General features: G+C 41.0%; 1 protein-coding gene across 1 annotated transcript in view; it reads right to left on the bottom strand.

Annotated features, from left to right (window-relative positions):
* The window catches only part of schip1 (schwannomin interacting protein 1), an 845,783-nt gene that overhangs the window by 235,379 nt on the left and 584,914 nt on the right, over positions 1-25,490 (bottom strand). The window lies entirely within an intron of this gene.

The following is a 25,490-nucleotide window of genomic DNA, read 5'->3' as shown; positions in this document are numbered from 1 at the left end:
GGAGCAGCGGCTTTACTTTGAGTTCCTCCCGGATGGCAGAGCTTCTCACCCTATCTCTAAGGGAGGGACCCAAACTCATTTGGGCCGCTTGTACCCGTGATCTTATCCTTTCGGTCATGACCCAAAGCTCATGACCATAGGTGAGGATGGGAACGTAGATCGACCGGTAAATTGAGAGCTTTGCCTTCCGGCTCAGCTCCTTCTTCACCACAACGGATCGATACAACGTCCGCATTACTGAAGACGCCGCACCGATCCGCCTGTCGATCTCACGATCCACTCTTCCCCCACTCGTGAACAAGACTCCTAAGTACTTGAACTCCTCCACTTGGGGCAGGGTCTCCTCCCCAACCCGGAGATGGCACTCCACCCTTTTCCGGGCGAGAACCATGGACTCGGACTTGGAGGTGCTGATTCTCATTCCGGTCGCTTCACACTCGGCTGCGAACCGATCCAGTGAGAGCTGAAGATCCCGGTCAGATGAAGCCATCAGGACCACATCATCTGCAAAAAGCAGAGACCTAATCCCGTGGCCACCAAACCGGAACCCCTCAACGCCTTGGCTGCGCCTAGAAATTCTGTCCATAAAAGTTATGAACAGAATCGGTGACAAAGGACAGCCTTGGCGGAGTCCAACCTTCACTGGAAACGTGTCCGACTTACTGCCAGCAATGCGGACCAAGCTCTGACACTGATCATACAGGGAGTGGACCGCCACAATAAGACAGTCCGATACCCCATACTCTCTGAGCACTCCCCACAGGACTTCCCGAGGGACACGGTCGAATGCCTTCTCCAAGTCCACAAAGCACATGTAGACTGGTTGGGCAAACTCCCATGCACCCTCAAGAACCCTGCCGAGAGTATAGAGCTGGTCCACAGTTCCACGAGCAAGACAAAAACCACACTGTTCCTCCTGAATCCAAGGTTCGACTATCCGGCGTAGTCTCCTCTCCAGTACACCTGAATAAACCTTACCGTGAAGGCTGAGGAGTGTGATCCCATGATAGTTGGAACACACCCTCCGGTCCCCCTTCTTTTCTTATTTTTATTTTTTTAATTAAATTTTTTTATTCATTTATTTATTTTTATTAAATCAACATAAAAAACACAAGATACACTTACAATTAGTGCACTAACCCAAAAACCTCCCTTTTTCATGACAAAAAAAATTAAATTGGTACCCGGTCGCGGAATATTTTTTCTTAATTTTTTTCATTAAATTTTTTCATTTATTTATTTTTTTTATTATTAAATCAACATAATAAAACACAAGATACACTTACAATTACTGCACCAACCCAAAAAAAACTCCCTTTTTTTATGACAAAAAACTAAAAATTGGTACCCGGCCACAGAATAATTTTTTCTTAATTTTTTATTTATTTATTTTATTTTTAATTTTTTTTATTTTTATTTAATCAACATAAAAAAACACGAGATACACTTACAATTAGTGCATCAACCCAAAAAAACCTCCCTTTTTCGTGACAAAAAAATTAAAATTGGTACCCGGTCGCAGAATATTTTTTTATAAATTTTTTTCATTTAATTTTTTTGTATTTATTAAATCAACATAAAAAACACAAGATACACTTACAATTAGTGCACCAACCCAAAAAACCTCCCCTTTTCATGAAAAGAAAAATTGGTACCTGGCCACAGAATAATTTTTTCTTAATTTTTTTTAAATTTATTTTTTTTAATTTATTTTTTTTATTAAATCAACATAAAAAACACAAGATACACTTACAACTAGTGCACCAACCCCAAAAAACTCCCTTTTTCATGAAAAAAAAAATTGGTACCTGGCCACAGAATATTTTTTTATTAATTTTTTCATTTAATTTTTTTATACTAGTTTTTTAATTTTTGTTATTAAATCAACATAAAAAACACAAGATACACTTACAATTAGTGCACCAACCCCCCAAAAAAACCCTTTTTCTTGACAAAAAAATTTAAATTGGTACCCGGCCGCAGAATATTTTTTTATTAATTTTTTTCATTTAATTTTTTTGTATTTATTAAATCAACATAAAAAACACAAGGTACACTTACAATTAGTGCACCAACCCAAAAAACCTCCCTTTTTCATGACAAAAAAATTGCATTTGGTACCCGGTCTCAGAATATTTTTTTTATTAATTTTTTTCATTTAATTTTTTCTTTTTTTTAAATTTTGTTATTATTAGATCAACATAAAAAACACAAAATACACTTACAATTAGTGCACCAACCCAAAAAACCTCCCTTTTTCTTGACAAAAAAATTAAAATTGGTACCCGTCGCAGAACATTTTTTTTATTAATTTTTTTCATTTAATTTTTTCTTTTTTTAAAATGTTGTTATTATTAAATCAACATAAAAAACACAAAATACACTTACAATTAGTGCACCAACCCAAAAAAACTCCCTTTTTCATGACAAAAAAATTAAAATTGGTACCCGGTCGCAGAATATTTTTTTTGGAATTTTTTTCATTTAATTTTTAAATGTTTTATTTTTTTATTTTTATTAAATCAACATAAAAAACACAAGATACACTTACAATTGGTGCACCAACCCCCAAAACCTCCCTTTTTCATGACAAAAAAATAAAAATGTGTTCCTGGCCACAGAATAATTTTTTCTTTATTTGTTTTATTTTATTTATTCAATTTTATTAAATTTTTTTATTATATCAACATAAAAACACATGATACACTCACAATTAGTCCACCAACCCAAAAAACCTTCCTTTTTCATGACAAAAAAAAATTAAATTGGAAACCGGTCGTAGAATATTTTTTTATAAATTTTTTTCATTTAATTTTTATTATTATTATTATTATTTTTATTTATTTGTTAAATCAACATAAAAAACACAAGATACACTTACAATTAGTGCACCAACCCAAAAAACCTCCCTTTTTTTTTGACAAAAAATTGAAAATTGGTACCCGGTCTCAGAAGAATTTTTTCTTAATTTTTTTTATTTGTATTTAATTTTTATAATTTTTAATTTTTTTATCAAATCCACATAAAATAACCACAAGATACACTTACAATTAGATATACTTACAAAAAAACTTTCGTTTTTCATGACGAAATAAAATAAAATATATAAATAAATAAAAATGCCCCCACCCCCTGCCGGGCCGCGGGAGAAATCATCAAGCGTTGACCTGTCCGCAGGTACAAAAAGGTCGGGGACCACTGACCTAGGGCACTACAATCACTACAATCAGTACAATCACTAAGATCTAGCTTGTCTAAAGTCTGCCCCAAGCACAGGTCATGTGCCCTCACATAGTCCGATTTAGATCCTGATACCTGGTCTCTGTTTTCCAACCTTATTAACCCCCAGCGGCTGCAGCCCGGCTTTTCAAGTCTGCAGACGACCACAACATTTCCAGCTCGCACTTAACAAGATGGCATCTCTTGGATTTTTGTGCAGAACTTGCAACTCCCGTTCGCCGCGTCCTCCTCTAATTGACTAAATGTCAGGAAGAGAGACAGCGGATTGATGGAGTCGGAATTAAAAGACAAAGAAGGCTCGGTTTGATGACTTTTTCACCGGCTTTACAAGCGCAGATATTTGATTGGATGATCGATTTTTAAACCGGTTTCAAACATTGACCTCATTTCCCGCGGCCACGAGGAGAGGTGCCGGTGTTAAAGGAGCCATACGTAGGAATTTCATGTCAAGTCATCATTTAACGGCCCTGATATGTCAAAAGGCATTCATAAATCATGTTATTTTCCAATACATCTATATCTGATAACAGTGATTCAGACAGGAATTGTTTATTTAAAAATTAGATTTATAGTCCCGAAATCTATATATAGGTAGATATAGGTAATGGATGGATTAATGACACAATACTGCCCACTAATTAGGAGTCTGGGTTTGTTTACTTATTACTAAAAGACAACTTCTCTAGTATGTTCTTATTTAAGGACTAAATTGTTCAATTGCGATAAGAAATAGATGTGTAGTGTGTCCTAAAACATTTTTGTGGTACTTTTTATTTAGAAAAGTATCAAAATACATTTTAATATTGGTATCGAGACAACCCGAGTCCAATGTAACACAAATATAAACAATACCACAAATGGTGACTTCCTATCAGGTGAATTATTATATTATATTATGAATACACGTATTGACAAGCTTTATTTTTGTCCATTCCCACATGTACAAGACACATAAGAACTGAAATTACATTTTCGGCAAAGTCCTAATTAAAGCAGACATACGTTACAGGGGGGGACAAGACGGGACCGCCAACAAATCAGTCATTTATCTACCTATTACCTTAAAAAGGTGAGGAAAAGGGTGACATTGGGAGAGAGGGGGGAAGAGTAAAAAAAATATCAGTCTAAGGCTAGACCCTCAGGAGGGGTCCAGACTGAGTCCAAGGAAAAAAAACCTAATTTCATGGCACACATTAAACATGATACATAATCACACCAACTTGCAACAGTGCGCTACTCAGCCAACCACAACCCCAGAGGAATAAAGCAAGGGTGAAGGCGTTGATTCTCAACAACGCCAGGTGTTGTTGAGAAAAAGGAGGGCGTGTCAGTGGAATAGGCAAAAGTTTAGTTGAAAACAATTAAAACAAAAAATTCTAAATGACCCCGAAAGGGAATAAGCGGTAGAAAATGGATGGATGGATGGATATTTATTGTTTCTGTGCTGACAGAGTGAAAAGTTGAAGACATCAGACGTATAAGAATACCGCATTTTTTTGGTGTATAAGTCGCTCCGGAGTATAAGTCGCACCTGCCGAAAATGCATAATAAAGGAAAAAAACATATATAAGTCGCACTGGAGTATAAGTCGTATTTTTGGGGGAAATGTATTAGATAAAACCCAACAGCAAGAATAGAAATTTGAAAGGCAATTTAAACTAAATAAAGAATAGTGAAGAACAGGCTGAATAAGTGTAGGTTATATGAGGCATAAATAAGCAACTGCTATGTTAACCTAACATATTATGGTAAGAGTCATTCTAATAACTAGAACATATAGAACATGCTATACCTTTACCAAACTATTTATCTTTACTTTTTACACCAAAGTGCGTCCGTTCTCCTTTTTCTGTCCACACACTGTGTCTGCTTGTAAGTACTCGGTGTGTATGCACTGCCGAACATGCTCATCTACTCGTAAAACCAGCAATGACACGACGTGATGACAACAGGGGGTTCGGTACTTTTTAGAAGCAGTATAGTATTAAATATGATTGATTAGTATGGCGGTACTATACCAACACCGGTATACCGTACAACCCTACTGTACGGTTAAGCGCTTTATGATGGTGACGATTTTACATATTTCTAATTTTATGATTCATCTTTGTACCATTGTCTTAGTGCAGGGGTGCCCATTACGTCGATCGCGAGCTACCAGTCGACCGCGGGGGGTGTGTCAGTCGATCTCCAGCCAGGCTTTTAAAAAAAATAGACCTAAAAATATTAGTGATCATCAATCTTCACCAAGACGTCACTTAAATGACATTCACGGTACCGGAGGGTCTTGTGAGATGACGCTGGCTGCTGCAAGATCATTATTATGAAAATATGACCGAGAGGAAGGCGAGAAACACTTTTTATTTCAACAGACTCTCGCGCCGTACCTTCCGTCAAAACTCTAAAGGCCGACTGCACATTTCCTATCTTCACAATAAAAGCCCTGCTTCATGCTGCCTGCGCTAACTAAATACAGAGTCTCGGAAAACTGGCGTGCACAAGCGATCCCTCTGAAAGCTGGCGTGCACATCACTTGTGCACGCCAGCTTTCTGAGACTCTTATTTTGTTTGCGCAGGCAGCATGAAGCAGGGCTTTTATTGTGAAGATAGGAAATGTGCAGTCGGCCTTTAGAGTTTTGACAAAAGGGACGGCACGAAAGTCTGTTGAAATAAAAAGTGTTTCTCGCCTTCCTCTCTGTCATTTTTTCATAATAATGAAGTGGCAGCAGCCAGCGTCATCTCACAAGACCCTCGGGTGCCGTGAATGTCAATCAAGCAAGCTACGGAATTTGCCGCCAATGTTTTTCTTGTAAAGTGTATGAAAGCTGGATGAAATAGATGCCAAAAACCAACCACTTTCATGTGGTATTGTACAGAAAGGACAACTTTGTTTCTCCCCCATTTGAAAATGTGGGCGTTATCATCATTACTGTCTGATTCCAATCAATGCAAGTGATCAGAATCAGGTAATACACCAACTTATATTCTTGTCTTCGTGAAAGAAAGACATCTATATGTGTTACACATGCTTGTATTATCATTAAACACATTTAACTTGTTTACAAAAATGTCTCTTTCATAAATAAATAAATATAAATGATATACATAAATGAGGTAGATCCCCTCGAGTTGGTCAATTGAAAAGTAGCTCGCCTGCAGAAAAAGTGTGGGCACCCCGAGCTGAACTAATGCGGTTAATTCCAATAAGCATGGGTCCAAGGTAATACTGTACATACATTCTTTATGGTTTATGAGTGTAATTCTGCCCGTTGAAGCTCTACTGGGTTTGAAAAAACATTCGCACAATTCGCTGATAATCCCGAGGCCGCAGCCGATATAAGTCAGCCCTTACATCAGGGGTCACCAACCAGGTCGCCCGTAAGGACCAGATGAGTCGCCTGCTGGCCTGTTCTAAAAATAGCTCAAATAGCAGCACTTACCAGTGAGCTGCCTCTAATTTTTTAATTTTATTTATTTACCAGCAAGCTGGTCTCGCTTTGCTGGACATTTTTAATTCTAAGAGAGACAAAACTCAAATAGAATTTGAAAATCCAAGAAAATATTTTAAAGACTTGGTCTTCACTTGTTTAAATAAATTCATTTATTTTTTTTATTTTGCTTCTTATAACTTTAAAAAAGACAATTTTAGAGAAAAAATACAACCTTAAAAATGATTCTAGGATTTTTAAACACATATACCTTTTTACCTTTTAAATTCCTTCCTCTTCTTTCCTGACAATTTAAATCAATGTTCAAGTATTTTTTTTTTATTGTAAAGAATAATAAACACATTTTAATTTAATTCTTCATTTTAGCTTCTGTTTTTTCGATGAAGAATATTTGTGAAATTTTTCTTCAAACTTATGATTAAAATTCCTAAAAAATATTCTGGCAAATCTAGAAAATCTGTAGAATCAAATTCAAATCTTATTTCAAAGTCTTTTGAATTTATTTAAAACATTTTGTTATGGAAAATTTAGAAGAAATAGGTTGATTGGCAACACTAAATGGTCCCTAGTGTGTGAATGTTGTCTGTCTATCTGTGTTGGCCCTGCGATGAGGTGGCGACTTGTCCAGGGTGTACCCTGCCTTCCGCCCGATTGTAGCTGAGATAGGCGCCAGCGCCCCCCCGCGACCCCGAAAGGGAATAAGCGGTAGAAAATGGATGGATGGATAATATGTCTTTGTTAGAAATATAGCTTGGTCCAATTTGTTATATATTCTAACATGTCATCAACATTCTAAAATTAATCTTAATCAGGAAAAATTACTAATGATGTTCCATAAATTATTTTTTTTTATTTTTTTCAAAAAGATTCAAATTAGCTAGTTTTTCTTTTCATTTTTTTCAAATGAATTTTGAATCTTGAGTCGAAATTGAAGATAAACTGTTTCAACATTTTTTGTGTTTTCTCCTCTTTTAAACCGTTCAATTAAGTGTTTTTTTTCATCATTTATTCCCTACAAAAAACCTTCCGTAAAAGGAAAAAAAATATACGACGGAATGACGGACAGAAATACCCTTTTTTTTTTTTAAATATGTATAGATTTATTTATTAAAAATAAATTGAGCAAATTGGCTATTTCTGGCAATTTATTTAAGTGTGTATCAAACTGGTAGCCCTTCGCATTAATCAGTACCCAAGAAGTAGTTCTTGCTTTCAAAAAGGTTGGTGACCCCTGCTTGACATGATTTGGTTTTATTTAATAAGAGTTAAGCCACTCCCACATTCAAACATGTTACGCTGCAGTAAAATAAGGTGCAATCCTGGCCTGCTGTTCATCATAATAATTACACCCTTTCCCTTCACTCTTCATTCAGCCGTCACTAAAAGCAGTTACACTTTGCTGCTTTTTAATTTATATTATTTAGGGTCCGCCAAGGACCCTATTGAAACTGCTGTGTTTTATTATTATTCCGCACCTACGCGCTGTAATTTGACCCCCTTAACATGCTTCAAAACTCACCAAATTTGACACACACGTCGGTATAGCAAACCTTCCCAACATATCAAGCAACCAATCCCCCAAAATGAAAACTGCGCTCTAGCGCCCCCTAGGAAAAAATTACAGACTAAACTGCATGTAACTTCTGTTAGGAATGTCATAGCGACATGAAACAAAAACTCCTATGTAGGTCTGACTTAGACCCAATTTTCATACACTGACTTCTTTCAGCAAAAATCTACAGGAAGTTGGAAAAAACCCCTTTAAAATAAGATTTTTGCGAAAAATGCAATTTTTGCCTCTTTGCGCTGTAATTTGACCCCTTTAAAATGCTTCAAAAGTCACCAAACTTGGCGCCCATATAAGGACTGGCGAATATTGCGATTTAATGAAAAAACCAAACCCCAAAACTCAAAATTGCGCTCTAGCGCTATTTTTGAATAAAACACTGAAAAAACTGCTCCTAGGAAGAAAACACAGACAAAACTGCTTGTTACTTCCGGTAAGAATGTCAGAGAGACATGAAACAAAAACCTCTATGTAGGTCTCGCTTAGACCTACATTTCATAGATTGACAACCCCCAACAAAAATCAACAGGAAGTTTGCAATCCCCCCCTTCAAAACAAATGTTTTGTAAAAACCGGTCACCTTTCTTCAAACATTATGTCCTCTGAGTGCGTTTGTTGTTTTGGCTTCAAACTCGCACAGGAGAGAGATTGAACCCTTCTGATTAAAAGTATAGAACAGAGTTTTGATAAGTTCTCAGGTTTTGATTTTACGCGCCTTCAAAGAACCCCTGCGCAAAGTCTCCTAAAAAATGTCATTTTTGCCTCTTTGAGCTGTTATTTGACCCCCTTAAAATGCTTCTAAACTCACCAAACTTGACACACACATCAGGTCTGGCAAAAATTGCGATCTGATGAAAAAACCTAACCTCAAAACTCAAAATTGCGCTCTACCGCCCCCCTTGGAATACAACACGTACAAACTGCTCCTAGGAAGAAAACACAGACAAAACTGCTTGTAACTTCCGGTAGGAATGTCAGAGAGGCATGAAACAAAAAACACTATGTAGGTCTCACTTAGACCTACATTTTAAAAATTAACATACTTTAGCAAAAATCAACAGGAAGTTTGATATTTTCACTTCAATACAACAACTGCATTACTTTCATAACGCATTAGATTCTCAAAATAGTGGCTCCAAGGCGTCTTCTAACGCTTATACGGCCGTGAGTCTCGGGGGCAGCAGCCAAAGGCGGACCCGACCAACGCTGCTTGCAGCTTTAATCTTTTAAATGTAACCTGACTGCTTATTAAGCGATCCCGGACTGAATTTATTATCCCCATTAGAGTGTTCCCCGGATCTCTTCTATTAGGACACGGGATCCTCTTTCTTTTAATACGACTTAATTCTATTACTTGTCTTTATGTGATCATATTGTTATCAGCATTTACATAAGTACACATTGCAGGTTTTATTATCATAAAGCCAACATGGGGTACAGTTACTCTGTTAACTAGAGATTATCTTTAGAGGCTGGAATTAACAAGTTTCCTCATTTGGGTACTTAACTGCAGAGAGTGGCAGGCGTGTATAGTTTTTTTTTGTCATAATTTCTCCACAAAAACATTGGGATAATAACATACACCAAAATGGAACATAGATTTTATTAACAATAACAAATATTACAGTCCTGACCCACATATTAAAACAGTTGTGGCAGTCAGGACACAAATAAGAAGTGGTAGATTATACAAAACCCGTTGTGTAAATGGTAAATAAAAACGGAATATGTTGATTTGCAAATCCTTTTCAACTTAAATTCAATTGAAAGAACTGCAAAGACAAGATAATGAACGTTCAAACTGGTAAACTGTTATTTTTTGCAAATATAAGCTCATTTGGAATTTGATGCCTGCAACAGGTTTCAAGAAGCTGGCACAAGTGGCAAAAAAGACGGAGAAAGTTGAGAAATGCTCATCAAACGCTTATTTGGGACATCCCACAGGTTAAAAAGGCTAATTGGGAACAGGTGGGTGCCATGATTGGGTATAAAAGCAGCTTCCGTGAAATGCTCAGTCATTCACAAACAAGGACGGGGGTGAGGCTCACCACTTTGTAAACAAATGCCTGAGCAAATTCTCCAAAAGTTTAAGAACAACATTTCTCAACGAGCTATTGCAAGGAATTTAAGGATTTCACCATCTATAGTCCATAATATCATCAAAAGGACCATAGCATCCATAATATCATTAAAAGGTTCAAAAGGACCATCAATCCCTCAGGCGGTACTGCATCAAAAATTGATATCAGCATGTAAAGGATATCACCACACGGGCTCAGGGACACTTCAGAAAACCACTGTCAGTAACTACAGTTGGTCGCTACATCTGTAAGTGCAAGCTAAAACCCTACCATGCAAAGCCAAAGCCATTTATCAACAACACCCGGAAACGCTGGCGGCTCCGCTGGGCCTGAGCTCATCTAAGATGGACTGATGCAAAGTGTAAACATATTCTGTGGTCTGACGAATCCACATTTCAAGTTTTTTTTTGGGAAACTGTGGACGTCGTGTTCTCCGGAACAAAGAGGAAAAGAACCATTCGGATTATTCTAGGTGCAAAGTTGGAAAGCCAGCATGTGTGATGGTATGGGGGTGTGTTAGTGCCCAAGGCATGGGTAACTTACACATCTATGAAGGCGACATAAATGCTGAAAGGTACATACAGGTTTTGGAGCAACATATGTTGTCATCATGGACGCCCCTGCTTATTTCAGCGAAACAATGCCAAGCCACGTGTTAGAACAGCATGGCTTCATAGTAAAAGAGTGCGGCTACAAGACTGGCCTATCTGTAGTCCAGATCTGTCTCCATTCAAACAATTTAGACAACATAATATAATTATAAATGACACAATACGTTACATTATGTTTTTGTTATTTTTTGTTAGTTTTTGGACTCTTAATTCCTGTTTGCGCTCCCTTGTTTTGTTTGGTTACCATGCCGACTTATTAGTTGCACCTGGTGTTTGGGACACGCACCTGCTCTTACCAAGAGACCCTTATTTAAGCCTGTCCGTGTTTTGTTTCTTCCAGGCCATAGTTTATGCTGTTTCATGCCACAAGTTTTGTGTTTATTCCACGCCACAGTTTGTTTGTTCACCTCATGCTCTGCCAAGATTTCTTGAGTTGGATTAATAAATACGTTCCTACCTGCAAGCCTTGTCCGGAATAGTCCGATTGCATCCCGGGAGAACAAACCTCTATTATTCCATTCCAAATTACTTTTTTTGTCCTAAAACTCATAGATAAACTGAAACTCTAAAACAAATGTTTTTTTCCACCAGCACGTTGTTACATGTTTACATCGCCGACAGTGCAGATAACAGACACATTAGGAGATTAGCGGAAACTGAAATAATTAGGGGCAGAATGAAGGAATTGCGGAGTCGGAGCCATAATAGCCACAATTTATCAGAGGATTATGTTATGTAAAAAAAACTAACTGTGGAGTAGAGCTAATCCGGCACAAATGAACGTCCGTGCACGGATTGTTGGTATTTGTTTCTTGCGATGAGGTGGAGACTTGTCCAGTTCGTACCCCGTCGTCCGTGTCCTGGGTATGACGTTAAAGTGCAGGCTCCTCTTTGGGGTCTTGGAGCACTAGGAGGTTAACCCCTTTACTACTCTTACCCCAGGTGGCCCTTGGCAAAGACCTAGTACCTGACTGTCCCCTAGCCAGGGATACGGTGAAGACCTCAACGGCGGAGCAGGCGGTAGATTTAAGAACTACCATAACGGGTGCGATGCCAGAATAAGGCACCCCCACATCCATGTGGGCCCAGTTATGAGGATATAACCCAAGACCTCAAGGGTGGAACAGGCGGAAGATGACTGCTAACACCCCAATAAGTTTTTCAACTTGCTTAAGTCAGGGTCCACGTTAATCAATTCAAGGTAATCATCATAGTATATACATTTAATTATTTACAATCCGGGGGGTGGGATGTGAATTTAGGAGGATTAGTAAAGGGTTGAAGTTGCCTGGGGGTGTTGTGGTGCATGTACAGTAGATGGCAGTATTGTCCTGTTTAAGAGTGTCACATGCTGTTTACGGCAAACGAACTTCCTTACGGTAGAGTGTTAGACGTAAACGTGACTGCTGTTGTTGTGTGTTGTTACTGCGCTGGGAGGAGGTTAATGAAACTGCCTAACAATAAACCCACATTAGAAAAACCAAGAACTCGCCCTCGATCATTCTACGGTTATAACGTCATTGGGCAGACAAGCTCTCAGACACGTCACTCAGGTCCTCATGGAGCTGGAGGGGGCGTTGCCTCCAGCTCCACCTGAATTTCGGGAGATTTTCAGGAGAAAATTTGTCCCGAGAGGCGCTGAATTTCGGGAGTCTCCCGGAAACTCCGGGAGGGTTGGCAAGTATGGATACACCTCTACCAGGAGGATTGTCATACTCGCTTCGAGTAACCACCGATGATGATGATACCGGATTCCGCCCGACACTTCACTCAGGTCCTCATGGAGCTGGAAGGGGCGTGGCCTCCAACTCCGCCTGAATTTTGGGAGAAAATTTGTCCCGGGGAGGTTTTCGGGAGAGGCGTTGAATTTCTGGAGTCTCCCGGAAAATCCGGGAGGGTTGGCAAGTATGGATACACCTCTACCAGGAGGATTGTCATACTCGCATCGAGTAACCACCGATGATGATGATACCGGATTCCGCCCGACACGTCACTCAGGTCCTCATGGAGCTGGAGGGGGCGTGGCCTCCAACTCCGCCTGAATTTCGGGAGATTTTCGGGAGAAAATTTGTCCCAAGAGGCGCTGAATTTCGGGAGTCTCCTGGAAAATCCGGGAGGGTTGGCAAGTATGGATACACCTCTAACAGGAGGATTGTCATACTCGCTTCGATTAACCACCGATGATGATGATACCGGATTCCGCCCGACACATCACTCAGGTCCTCATGGAGCTGGAAGGGGCGTGGCCTCCAACTCCGCCTGAATTCTGGGAGATTTTCGGGAGAAAATTTGTCCCGAGAGGCGCTGAATTTCGGGAGTCTCCCGGAAACTCCGGGAGGGTTGGCAAGTATGGACCAGGAGGATTGTCATACTCACTTTGAGTGACCACCGATGATGATGATACCGGATTCTGCCCGACACTTCAGTCAGGTCCTCATGGAGCTGGAGGGGGCGTGGCCTCCAACTCCGCCTGAATTTCGGGAGATTTTCGGGAGAAAATTTGTCCCGGGAGGTTTCCGGTAGAGGCGCTTAATTTCGCGAGTCTCCCGGAAAATCCGGGAGGGTCGGCAAGTATGGATACACCTCTACCAGGAGGATTGTCATACTCGCTTTGAGTAACCACCGATGATGATGATACCGGATTCCGCCGGACACGTCACTCAGGTGCTCATGGAGCTGGAGGGGGCGTGGCCTCCAACTCCGCCTGAATTCCGGGAGATTTTCGGGAGAAAATTTGTCCCGAGAGGCGCTGAATTTCGGGAGTCTCCCGAAAATTCCGGGAGGGTTGGCAAGTATGGACCAGGAGGATTGTCATACTCACTTTGAGTAACCACCGATGATGATGATACCGGATTCCGCCCGACACGTCACTCAGGTCCTCATGGAGCTGGAGGGGGCGTGGCCTCCAACTCCGCCTGAATTTCGGGAGATTTTCGGGAGAAAATTTGTCCCGAGAGGCGCTGAATTTCGGGAGTCTCCCGGAAAATACGGGAGGGTCGGCAAGTATGGATACACCTCTACCAGGAGGATTGTCATACTCGCTTCGAGTAACCACCGATGATGATGATGATACCGGATTCCGCCCGACACGTCACTCAGGTCCTCATGGAGCTGGAGGGGGCGTGGCCTCCAACTCCGCCTGAATTTCGGGAGATTTTCGGGAGAAAATTTATCCCGAGAGGCGCTGAATTTCGGGAGTCTCCCGGAAAATCCGGGAGGGCCGGCAAGTATGGATACACCTCTACCAGGAGGTGTATCCATCCGGGAGGGTCGGCAAGTATGGATACACCTCTACCAGGAGGTGTATCCATACTTGCCGACCCCCCCGTATGATGATGATGATACCGGATTCCGCCCGACACTTCACTCAGGTCCTCATGGAGCTGGAGGGGGCGTGGCCTCCAACTCCGCCTGAATTTCGGGAGATTTTCGGGAGAAAATTTGTCCCGAGAGGCGCTGAATTTCGGGAGTCTCCCGGAAAATCCGGGAGGGTCGGCAAGTATGGATACACCTCTACCAGGAGGTGTATCCATACTTGCCGACCTTCACGTATTTTCCGGGAGACTCCCGAAATTCAGCGCCTCTCGAGACTAATTTTTTCCCGAAAATCTCCCGAAATTCAGGCGGAGTTGGAGGCCACGCCCCCTCCAGCTCCATGAGGACCTGAGTGATGATGATGATGATACCGGATTCCGCCCGACACTTCACTCAGGTCCTCATGGAGCTGGAGGGGGCGTGGCCTCCAACTCCGCCTGAATTTCGGGAGATTTTCGGGAGAAAATTCATCCCGAGAGGCGCTGAATTTCGGGAGTCTCCCGGAAAATCCGGGAGGGTTGGCAAGTATGGATACACCTCTACCAGGAGGATTGTCATACTCGCCTCGAGTAACCACCGATGATGACGATACCGGATTCTGCCCGGGATAGGCTCCAGCACCCCCCTCTACCCCGAAAGGGACAGGCGGTGAAAATGGATGGATGCAGCTTGTTAATAAATGCTCGATTCTGCGACGCAGGCTTGCCCGTCGCTCTTTGGCTTACCCAACTACCGGAAAGTGAGTCATACTTTTTCTCTTCCCCTAAAGAGTCACGATATTTCTGATGGAAATGATAACAGCTGTTAGAGACGGCAAGTTCACCTAATGCACCTGTAGACGAATGCACCCGTTTTTTCCTTGGGAAAAAGCCATAAAAGTGATGGCTGCGGCCACTACGGCCGAGGAGCTGTCAGAGGCGGAATCAATCTGGGAACTAAAGAGGATGTTTGCACTGATGTCTTGCTGGCAAACACTCCTGAAGGAGACGCCTTATCTCATCATAACTACTCGAGTATTCTTTGATATTCGCCACAAACCTCTGCAGACGCAACTTTATCCTCGCTGGCCTTCTCACTTTCTACATTTCTATTCGGCCCCTCTCGTCATCCCCCTCCTCCTCCAGGCTCTATATCTGCCCATGCGCCACACCGCATGAGAGATAGCTACCGAAGAGGCTCCGAGGGTAAATAGGCAGCAGCAGAGACGTGGGGGAGGTGTGCGGGGAGATCGCCAGAGGAAACTCACGGACAAGGAATCAGCGAGCAAATGGACCCTGCACGGAGTGCGTTGAATCATTCAAGAGCTAAACAACAGCAGAGAACATCCCTTCATGTACCAACCCCCAAACCAGTGAAGTTGTCCATCCATCCATCCATCCATCTTCTTCCGCTTATCCGAGGTCGGGTCGCGGGGGCAGCAGCCTAAGCAGGGAAGCCCAGACTTCCCTCTCCCCAGCCACTTCGTCTAGCTCTTCCCGGGGGATCCCGAGGCGTTCCCAAGCCAGCCGGGAGACATAGTCTTCCCAACGTGTCCTGGGTCTTCCCCGTGGCCTCCCACCGGTTAGACGTGCCCTAAACACCTCCCTAGGGAGGCGTTCAGGTGGCATCCTGACCAGATGCCCAAACCACCTCATCTGGCTCCTCACCATGTGAAGAAGCAGCGGCTTTACTTTGAGTTCCTCTCGGATGGCAGAGCTTCTCACCCTATCTCTAAGGGAGAGACCCAAACTCATTTCGGCCGCTTGTACCCGTGATCTTGTCCTTTCGGTCATGACCCAAAGCTCATGACCATAGGTGAGGATGGGAAGGTAGATCGACCGGTAAATTGAGAGCTTTGCCTTCCGGCTCAGCTCCTTCTTCACCACAACGGATCGGTACGACGTCCGCATTACTGAAGACGCCGCACCGATCCGTCGGGTTGTGTAAATGGTAAATAAAGAGAATACAATGATTTGCGAATCCTTTTCAACCTATATTCAATTGAATAGACTACAAAGACAAGATACTTAAAGGGGAACATTATCAGGATTTCAAAACGGTTAAAAACAATAAAAATCAGTTCCCAGTGGCTTGTACTTTTCGAAGTTTTTTTCAAAATTTTACCGGTCCCGGAATATCCCTAAATAAAGCTTTAAAGTGCCTTATTTTCGCTATCTTCGAAACCACTATCCATTTCCCTGTGACGTCACACAGTGCTGCCAATACAAACAACATGGCGGTTACCACAGCCAGATATAGCGACATTAGCCCGGATTCAGACTCGGATTTCAGCGGCTTAAGCGATTCAACAGATTACGCATGTATTGAAAACAGATGGTTGGCGTATGATAGCGAAAACGAAATCGAAGAAGAAATTGAAGCTATTGAGCGAATGGCTATTTACGCTATTCGGCCATAGCGTGGGTGTACCTAATGAAGTGGTCTATAGCATGGCTGCCTTATTAGCATCGCAGGTAAAATGTGGGGACCAAACGATCAGGACTTTCGCATCTTGTGACACTGGAGCAACTTAAATCCGTCGATTGGTAAGTGTTTGTTTCGCATTAAGTGTGGGTATCTAGTTTCAAATGTACATACAGCTAACGTAAATAGCATGTTAGCGTCGATTAGCGTAGCATGTTAGCATCGATTAGCTGGCAGTCATGCCGTGACCAAAATATGTCTGATTAGCACATAAGTCAACAACATCAACAAAACTCACCTTTGTGATTTCGTTGACTTAATCTTTGCAAATGCATCTGCAGGTTATCCATACATTTCTGTGCCATGTCTGTCTTAGCATCGCCGGTCAAATGTGAAGACACTCTGGTACATTCAACAGGGGTCTGGCGGCAGATTTCCTGCCAGTGGTGCAACTTGAATCGTCGAGTTGAGTTTACACCAAAATTGATACATGGATGATACAGCAGAGGATTGGGAGAATGTCATGTGGTCAGATGGAACCAAAATATAACTTTTTGGTATAAACTCAACTCGTCGTATTTGGAGGAAGAAGAATACTGAGTTGCATCCCAAGAACACCACACCTACTGCAAAGCATGGGGGTAGAAACATCATGCTTTGGGGCTGTTTTTCTGCTAATGGGACAGGACGATTGATCCGTGTTAAGGAAAGAATGAATGGGGCCATGTATCGTGAGATTTTGAGCCAAAACCTCCCTTCCATCAGTGAGAGCTTTGAATGGTTGACCAAATACTTATTTTCTACCATAATTTAGGTAGGTAGGTCTTTATTGTCATTGCAACAAGTACAACGAAACTTTGTTTTCAGCACAAACCTGTTCAAGATTAGACAAACAAACAGTGTACAGGGTTACAGAACAAGAACGCTGATGGGTCTCTATAAGGCGCCCCGTAAAAGATGGGAAAAAGGTAAAAGCTGGGGAAGGATGAGTAAAAAAATACAATCCAGACTGGGCTCCTAAGGGGGCCCAGTTCGGAGTGAGAAAAAAACCTCCATAGCAAAGCACATATACATATTACAACATACATCTCGAGATATGTAGCAATGTAGAAGGTAGTTCAAGGTCATGGTGGTAGGCCGCAGCTCTCAGGCGCTGACCATCCATTCATCACCCCTATGGGATTGCGTCGAGGGCGTTGGATTGGGGGACAGGAGGGTGTATGTGTGGCGTATATATATTTTTTTGTGGATGTGTGTGTATAAGCCCATAGTGTGTCTCTGTTCCGCGGCTTTGATGTATTTGCCGTCGCTAGTCCAAAGTTCACAACAACAGGTGTGTGTCCATGAGAGACAAAAAAAGGGAGTTTGTTGTGTCTTACAAATAAATTCTTTAAAATTCCTAGATTTTTTTTCACATTCTGTCTCTCAAAGTTGAAGTGTACCTATGATGAAAATTACAGACCTTTGTCATCATTTGAAGTGGGAGAACTTGCACAATCTGACTAAATACGTTTTTGCCCCACTGTATGCGGCCATAAGAGACTATGTGGAGGATACGAGGCAAAAACTGTGTTCATTTTATGTAAACATGCTGCAATTTTAATGGCCACTAACATCCTCGGCAACCCCCGAGTGAGGAAAGGACGTGACGGAGGATGTGGGAGGCTTTCAGACCATTTTGCTCCTTTGAATCCATCAATTTCCACACCGCCTCTCCGAGCCGACCACTCTCCCTGCCCGGCCACCCCATCCTCTCCTAACCAAGGTCTACTCCTGCTTGTTATCACCCAGGCTGCACAGGAATTATTTGGCCCCAAAAAGGCTCCCCTGGTGAGACCCCATTCCCCACATCTCCATTTTTACCGTTGCTAAATTAGCTTCCTCCTCTCTCGCGGTGTAATATCGCTCACTCCCTGCGTCCGTTTACCCGCGCTAAAAAAATCCTTTCCCCCCCCAGCGAGGCTTCAAACAGGTGTGACAGGTTTTCGATTTCTCACACAATCAAGTCGCCGCTTCCCCTCCAGCAGGAGCAAAATGCTACAACAAACTCCATAAATCTGCACCGAGGCCACGGTGGGCTACATTCCACGTTGGCTTGGAACAGTTCTGCCCCTCGAAAAAAAAAGTACCCGAGACGATAAAAGATGGAGTGAGTCATGAAAGCAGCATAGTGTGAATGGAATAAAAATGATTTATTGTCAATTCTTAACATGCACAAGACGCATAAGAACTGAAAAGTACATTTTCGGCAAAGTCCCACTAAGAACAGACATACCGTATTTCCTTGAATTGCCGCCGGGTAAATAGTATGCGCCTGCCTAGAATTACTGCCGGGTCAAACTCGTTTTGCAAAATATTATTTTTATTAGCGCATGTCTAGAATTTCCGCTGGGCCAAACTCATTTTGCACAATAATTAGCAAATGCCTTGAATTTCCACAGGGTCAAACTCGTCACGTCACGAGTGACACTTCCCCTGTCATCATTTTCAAAATGGACGAGGGTGATTTTAATCATTTGAAATCGCATAAAGGTAAGAAGATTAAGAGCTATTCAGTAGGATCTAAGGTCCAAGCTATTGAATATGCTAAAAAGAACAGTAAATAAATAAATGAGTTGTACTTGTATAGCGCTTTTCTACCTTCAAGGTACTCAAAGCGCTTTGACACTACTTCCACATTTACCCATTCACACACACATTCACACACTGATGGAGGGAGCTGCCATGCAAGGCGCCAACCAGCACCCATCAGGAGCAAGGGCGAAGTGTCTTGCTCAGGACACAACGGACGTGACGAGGTTGGTTCTAGGTGGGATTTGAACCAGAGACCCTCGGGTTGCGCACGGCCACTCTCCCACTGCGCCACGCCGTCCAGTAAGCAGCTATGTTTTATTAATGTACCGTAGATGCGTGTGTCAAATATGAGTCATTAAATGACCCCCGCCTCCTGGTGGTAGAGGGCGCTAGTGATCCTTCTTGCGACTACTCGGCTGCAGAAGAAGTGACAACAAGCACCAAGAGTGAGCAGCGTGTGTTTATTTTTTCCTCTCGCTTGCACTTTTAACATGGAGGATTACATATCTAAAATAAAACAGTTTTCTAAACTGGACTTTCAATGGAAGCAGGAGATAATAAAGGAATATCTCCATCGAGACAGAGAGACTTTTAAAACTGAAGAAAGATAAGGAAGACTTCTATAAACAAGTTATCGATGCCTTTGTTCAAAAGGAGCGGCGCGTGGACTTCATTTATAAGTAAAGGTAAGACCATAATAAAGTTTTTTTTATTAAATGTGCTTTTCATGATGGTATCCTTACATCACACTCAAATTTATAAGCGCAGGCCTAAATTGGTAAACGCCGGAGTGGGAAGAAGTTTTAAATTAATTAGTGGTGGCAATTCAAGGAAATATGGAAGCTGCTTTTATAACCACCTGTTCCCCAATTAGCCTGTTCACCTGTGGGATGCTCCAAATAAGCGTTTGATGAGCATTCCTCAACTTTCTCAGTCTTTTTTGCCACTCGTGCCAGCTTTTTTGAAACATGTTGCAGTCCTAAAATTCCAAATGAGCGAAAACTTGCCAAAAATAACAGTTTTCCAATTTGAACGTTATATATCTTGTCTTTGCAGTCTATTCGATTGAATATAAGTTGAAAAGGATTTGCAAATCATTGTATTCTGTTTTTATTTACCATTTACACCAAAAGACAACTTCACTGCTTTTGAGTTTTGTATGTTTTGTATAGAGACTTATCCCATAATGTGTAAAATAGAGTGGCAGGAATGTTTAAGATAACAAGGGACATTGTTTATGTTAGTTTTGAAAATGATGTTTCCAAGAAAATGTAACTTTTAATCATGTAAATACCTGACACTGATGTTTAGCTTTGCTGGCTTCAAATATATTTTTTGGTTTATGAGGTGGCGACTTGTCTAGGGTGTACCCTCATAGATTTTAAGTTTATTCTTATTGCATTGCACAGTTTTTTGGGGGGTGAACTGTTTAAGTGCTCTGTGCGGTGTCGCTTTGGAAATACAGAATGCAGACTTTCTTACCTCGGCCAAAAAGCTTATGTTTTCACCAGGGGTTGTTTGTCTGTTTGCCAGTAACATAAGTAAATAGTTATGGACGGAATTTGAATACATTTTCAAGAAATATGCCCCAAAAATAATTATTCCCCATATTTACTGAGAACACTTTACTTCCTGCTTATAGCATTCCAAGCCGTCAGCTTGCCGATCCTACGCTGCACAGAGAAATCTAACGGAAGCTGCTTTTATAACCACCTGTTCCCCAATTAGCCTGTTCACCTGTGGGATGTTCCAAATAAGCGTTTGATGAGCATTCCTCAACTTTCTCAGTCTTTTTTGCCACTCGTGCCAGCTTTTTTGAAACATGTTGCAATCCTCAAATTTCAAATGAGCGAAAACTTGCAAAAAATGAACTAAGTTTTCCAATTTGAAAGCTAAATTTCTTGTCTTTGCAGTCTATTCCATTGAATATAAGTTGGCACACATATCAGTACTGGCAAAAATTGCGATCTAATGAAAAAACTAAACCCGAAAATTAAAAAATGCGCTCTAGCGCAATTTTTGAATAAAACACAGAAAAAACTGCTCCTTGGAAGAGAAAACAGACAAAACTGCTTGTAACTTCCAGTGGGAATGTCGGACAGACATGAAACAAATACCGCTATGTAGGCCTCACTTAGACATACATTTTAAAATTGACATCCTTCAGCAAAAATGAGCAGGGAGTTAAAAATTACCCCTTCAAAATAAAACTTTTGCAAACACCCGTCACCTTTTTTCAAACATCTCCTCTGAGCTTGTTTGTAGTTTCGCCTTCAAACTCGCACAGAAGAGCGATTGAACCCTTCTGATTAAAAGTATATAGTTCTGATTACTGCTCAGGTTTTGATTTTACGCGCCTTCAAAGAACCCCTACGCAAAGTTCCCGAAAAAATGTCATTTTTGCCTCTTTGAGCTGTAATTTCACCCCTTTAAAATGCTTCAAAGTGCAAGTTAAAGCTCTACTATACAAAGCGAAAGCAATTTATCAACAACATCCAGAAACGCCGATCTGTAATTTGACCCCCTTACCATGCTTTACTACTCACCAAATTTTACACACACATCAGGACTGGCGAAAATTGCCATCTAATAAAAAACAAAACCTAAAAAATCAAAATTGCGCTCTAGCGCCCCTAGGAAAAACCCAGACAAAACTGCATATAAGTTCTGTTAAAAATGTTGTAGAGACATGAAATAAAAACCTCTATGTTGGTCTGACTTAGACCAGGGTCTGAGTAGCGGCGGCAGCAGCCAAAGGCGGACCCGACCAACGCTGCTTGCAGCTTTAATTATTATTAGGGTCCGCCAGGCCCATTGCAAAGGACTCCCCTCGCTTTACTATTAAACTACGGTGGCAGAGAGGGAGAAAACGGACAACAGGCTGCTTTTTCATCCCGTCGTCTTCCATGTTAAATTATTTTCACAGACTACAATGCCTCTCGCACATCCTAACAGCTCATGCGGGAGGAAACATGGAAAAACAAACACGGTGCAGCGAGGCGGAGTTCTCGGCGTATCCTGAGACTACACGACATCTCACAACAGAGAGAGAAGCATGAAACACGTTGTCTCGCTCATGCGGTTATGAAAAAGATCTTTGGTCTCCGTCACGGATATGTTTGCGCGCCTTGGTTCTTTGGAGATTTGAAAAACTGGAAATGACAGTTTCTAAGATAGCAAGCAGAAGAAAGTATCAAAATACGTCCGTATGGATACGGCCACTTGTGTGTTCCCGTGATCGTTTTGAGCAAACACAGCAGGGATTTGGTTTTAACCGGGACAAACACGACAAGCGTGAACGCACCGTTTGAGAGAAGATGTGAGAAAGTCAAATGCTTAAACCAAAAAGAAAGTTCCTTTTAGTTTAGTTAGGGACCGAATGTCCCTTTGGGACAGAGGACCCATTCGTATTTCTAAGGTTTTATTATTACTATACCGCCGCCTCTTTGAGCTGTAATTTGACCCCCTTAAAATGCTTGAAAACTCAACAAATTTTACAAACACGTCAGGACTAGAAAAAATTGGCATTTAATAAAAAACCAAACCCTAAAACTCAAAATTGCGCTCTAGCGCCCCCTAGGAAAAAACACAGACAAAACTGCTTGTAACTTCCGTTAGGAATGTCATAGAGACATGAAACAAAACCTTTATGTAGGTCTGACTTAGACTAAGATTTCATACACTTATATTCTTCAGCAAAAATCAACAGGAAGTTGGCAAAAACCCCTTCAAAACAAAAGTTTCAGAAACAATGTCTATTTTTGCCTCTTTGAGCTGTAATTTTACCCCCTTAAAATGCTTCAAAACTCACCAAATTGGACACACACATCAGAACTGGTGAAAATTGAAATGTAATTAAAAAAATAAATAAAACCCAAAACTCAGAATTGCACTCTAGCGCCCCCTAGGAAAAAACACAGACAAAAATGTTTGTAACTTCCGTTACGAATGTCGTAGAGACATGAAACAAAACCTCTATGTAGGTCTGACTTAGACCTAGATTTCATACACTTATATTCTTCAGCAAAAATCCCTTCAAAACAAAAGTTTCCTAAAAATGTCATTTTTGCCTTTTTGAGCTGTAATTTGACTGCTTTAAAATGCTTCAAAACTCACCAAATTTTACACACATATTAGGACTAGCATAAATTGGCTTTTAATAAAAAACCAAACCCCAAAACTCAAAATTGCGCTCTAGCGCCCCCTAGGAAAAAAAACAGACACAACTGCTTGTAACTTCCGTTAGGAATGTCGTAGAGACATGAAACAAAACTTCTATGTAGGTCTGACTTAGACCTAGATTTCATACACTTATATTATTCAGCGAAAATCAACAGGAAGTTGGCAAAAACCCCTTCAAAACAAAAGTTTCTGAAAAAATGTCGATTTTGGCTCTTTAAGCTGGAATTTGACCCTCTTAATATGCTTCAAAACTCACCAAATTGGACACACACATCAGAACTGGTGAAAATTGCGATCTAAAAAAAAACACAGAATTGCGCTCTAGCGCCCCCTAGGAAAAAACACATACAAAACTGCTTGTGACTTCCATTAGGAATGTTGTAGAGACATGAAACAAAACCTTTATGTAGGTATGACTTAGACCTAGATTTCATACAGTTATATTATTCAGCAAAAATCAACAGGAAGTTGGCAAAAACCCCTGCAAAACAAAAGTTTCCTAAAAAATGTCATTTTTGCCTCTTTGAGCTGTAATTTGACCCCCTTAACCTGCTTGAAAACTCACCAAATTTTACACACACATCAGGACTAGCAAAAATTGGCATTTAATAAAAAAAACAAAACCCGAAACTCAAAATTGCGCTCTAGCGCCCCCTAGGAAAAAACACAGACAAAACTGCTTGTAACTTCCGTTAGGAATGTCGTAGAGACATGAAACGAAACCTTTATGTAGGTCTGACTTTGACCTAGATATCATACACTTACATCCTTCAGCAAAAATCAACAGGAAGTTGGCAAAAACCCATTCAAAACAAAAGTTTCCTAAAAAATGTCATTTTTGCCTCTTTGAGCTGTAATTTGACACCCTTAAAATGCTTCAAAACTCACCAAATTGGACACACACATAAGGACTGGTGAAAATTGCGATCTAATAAAAAAACAAAAAAACAAAACAAAACTCAGAATTGCGCTCTACCGCCCCCTAGGAAAAAACACAGGCAAAACGGCTTGTAACTTCCGTTACGAATGTCGTAGAGACATGAAACAAAACCTCTACGTAGGTCTGACTTAGACCAAGATTTCATACTCTTATATTCTTCAGCAAAAATCAATAGGAAGTTGGCAAAAATCCCTTCAAAAAGAAAAGTTTCCTAAAAAATGTCATTTTTACCTTTTTGAGCTGTAATTTGACCCCCTTAAAATGTTTCAAAACTCACCAAATTGGACACACACATAAGGACTGGGAAAAATTGCGATCTAATACAAAAAAAATAAAAATAAACAAAAATAACTCAGAATTGCGCTCTAGCGCCCCCTAGGAAAAAACACAGATACAACTGCTTGTAACTTCCGTTAGGGATGTCGTAGGGACATGAAACAAAACCTTTATGTAGGTCTGACTTAGACCTAGATTTCATACACTTACATCCTTCAGCAAAAATCCACAGGAAGTTGGCAAAAACCCCTTCAAAACAAAAGTTTCCTAAAAAATGTAAATTTTGCCTCTTTAAGCTGTAATTTGACCCCCTTAAAATACTTCAAAACTCACCAAACTGGACACACACATCAGGACTGGTAAAAATTGTGATCTAATTAAAAAAAAAAAGTAAAACCCAAAACTCAGAATTGCGCTCTAGCGCCCCCTGGGAAAAAACACAGACAAAACTGCTTGCAACCTCCGTTACGAATGTCGTAGAGACATGAACCAAAACCTGTATGTAGGTCTGACTTAGACCTAAATTTCATACACCTATGTCCTTCAGCAAAATCCACAGGAAGTTGGCAAAAACCCCTTCAAAACAAAAGTTTCCTAAAATTTTTTTTGTTTTTTGCCTTTTTAAGCTGTAATTTGACCCCCTTAACATGCTTCAAAACTCAACAAATTTTACCCACACATCAGGACAAGCAAAAATTGGCATTTAATAAAAAACCAAACCCCAAAACTCAAAATTGCGCTCTAGCGCCTCCTAGGAAAAAACACAGACAAAACTGCTTGCAACTTCCGTTAGGAATGTCGTAGAGACATGAAACAAAACCTCTATGTAGTTCTGACTTAGACCTAGGTTTT

This window comes from Nerophis ophidion, linkage group LG18 (genome assembly GCF_033978795.1).
Source record: "Nerophis ophidion isolate RoL-2023_Sa linkage group LG18, RoL_Noph_v1.0, whole genome shotgun sequence".
NCBI lineage: Eukaryota > Metazoa > Chordata > Actinopteri > Syngnathiformes > Syngnathidae > Nerophis > Nerophis ophidion.
Note: the sequence above shows the minus strand (reverse complement) of the source record. Positions and strands in the feature narration are given on the sequence as shown.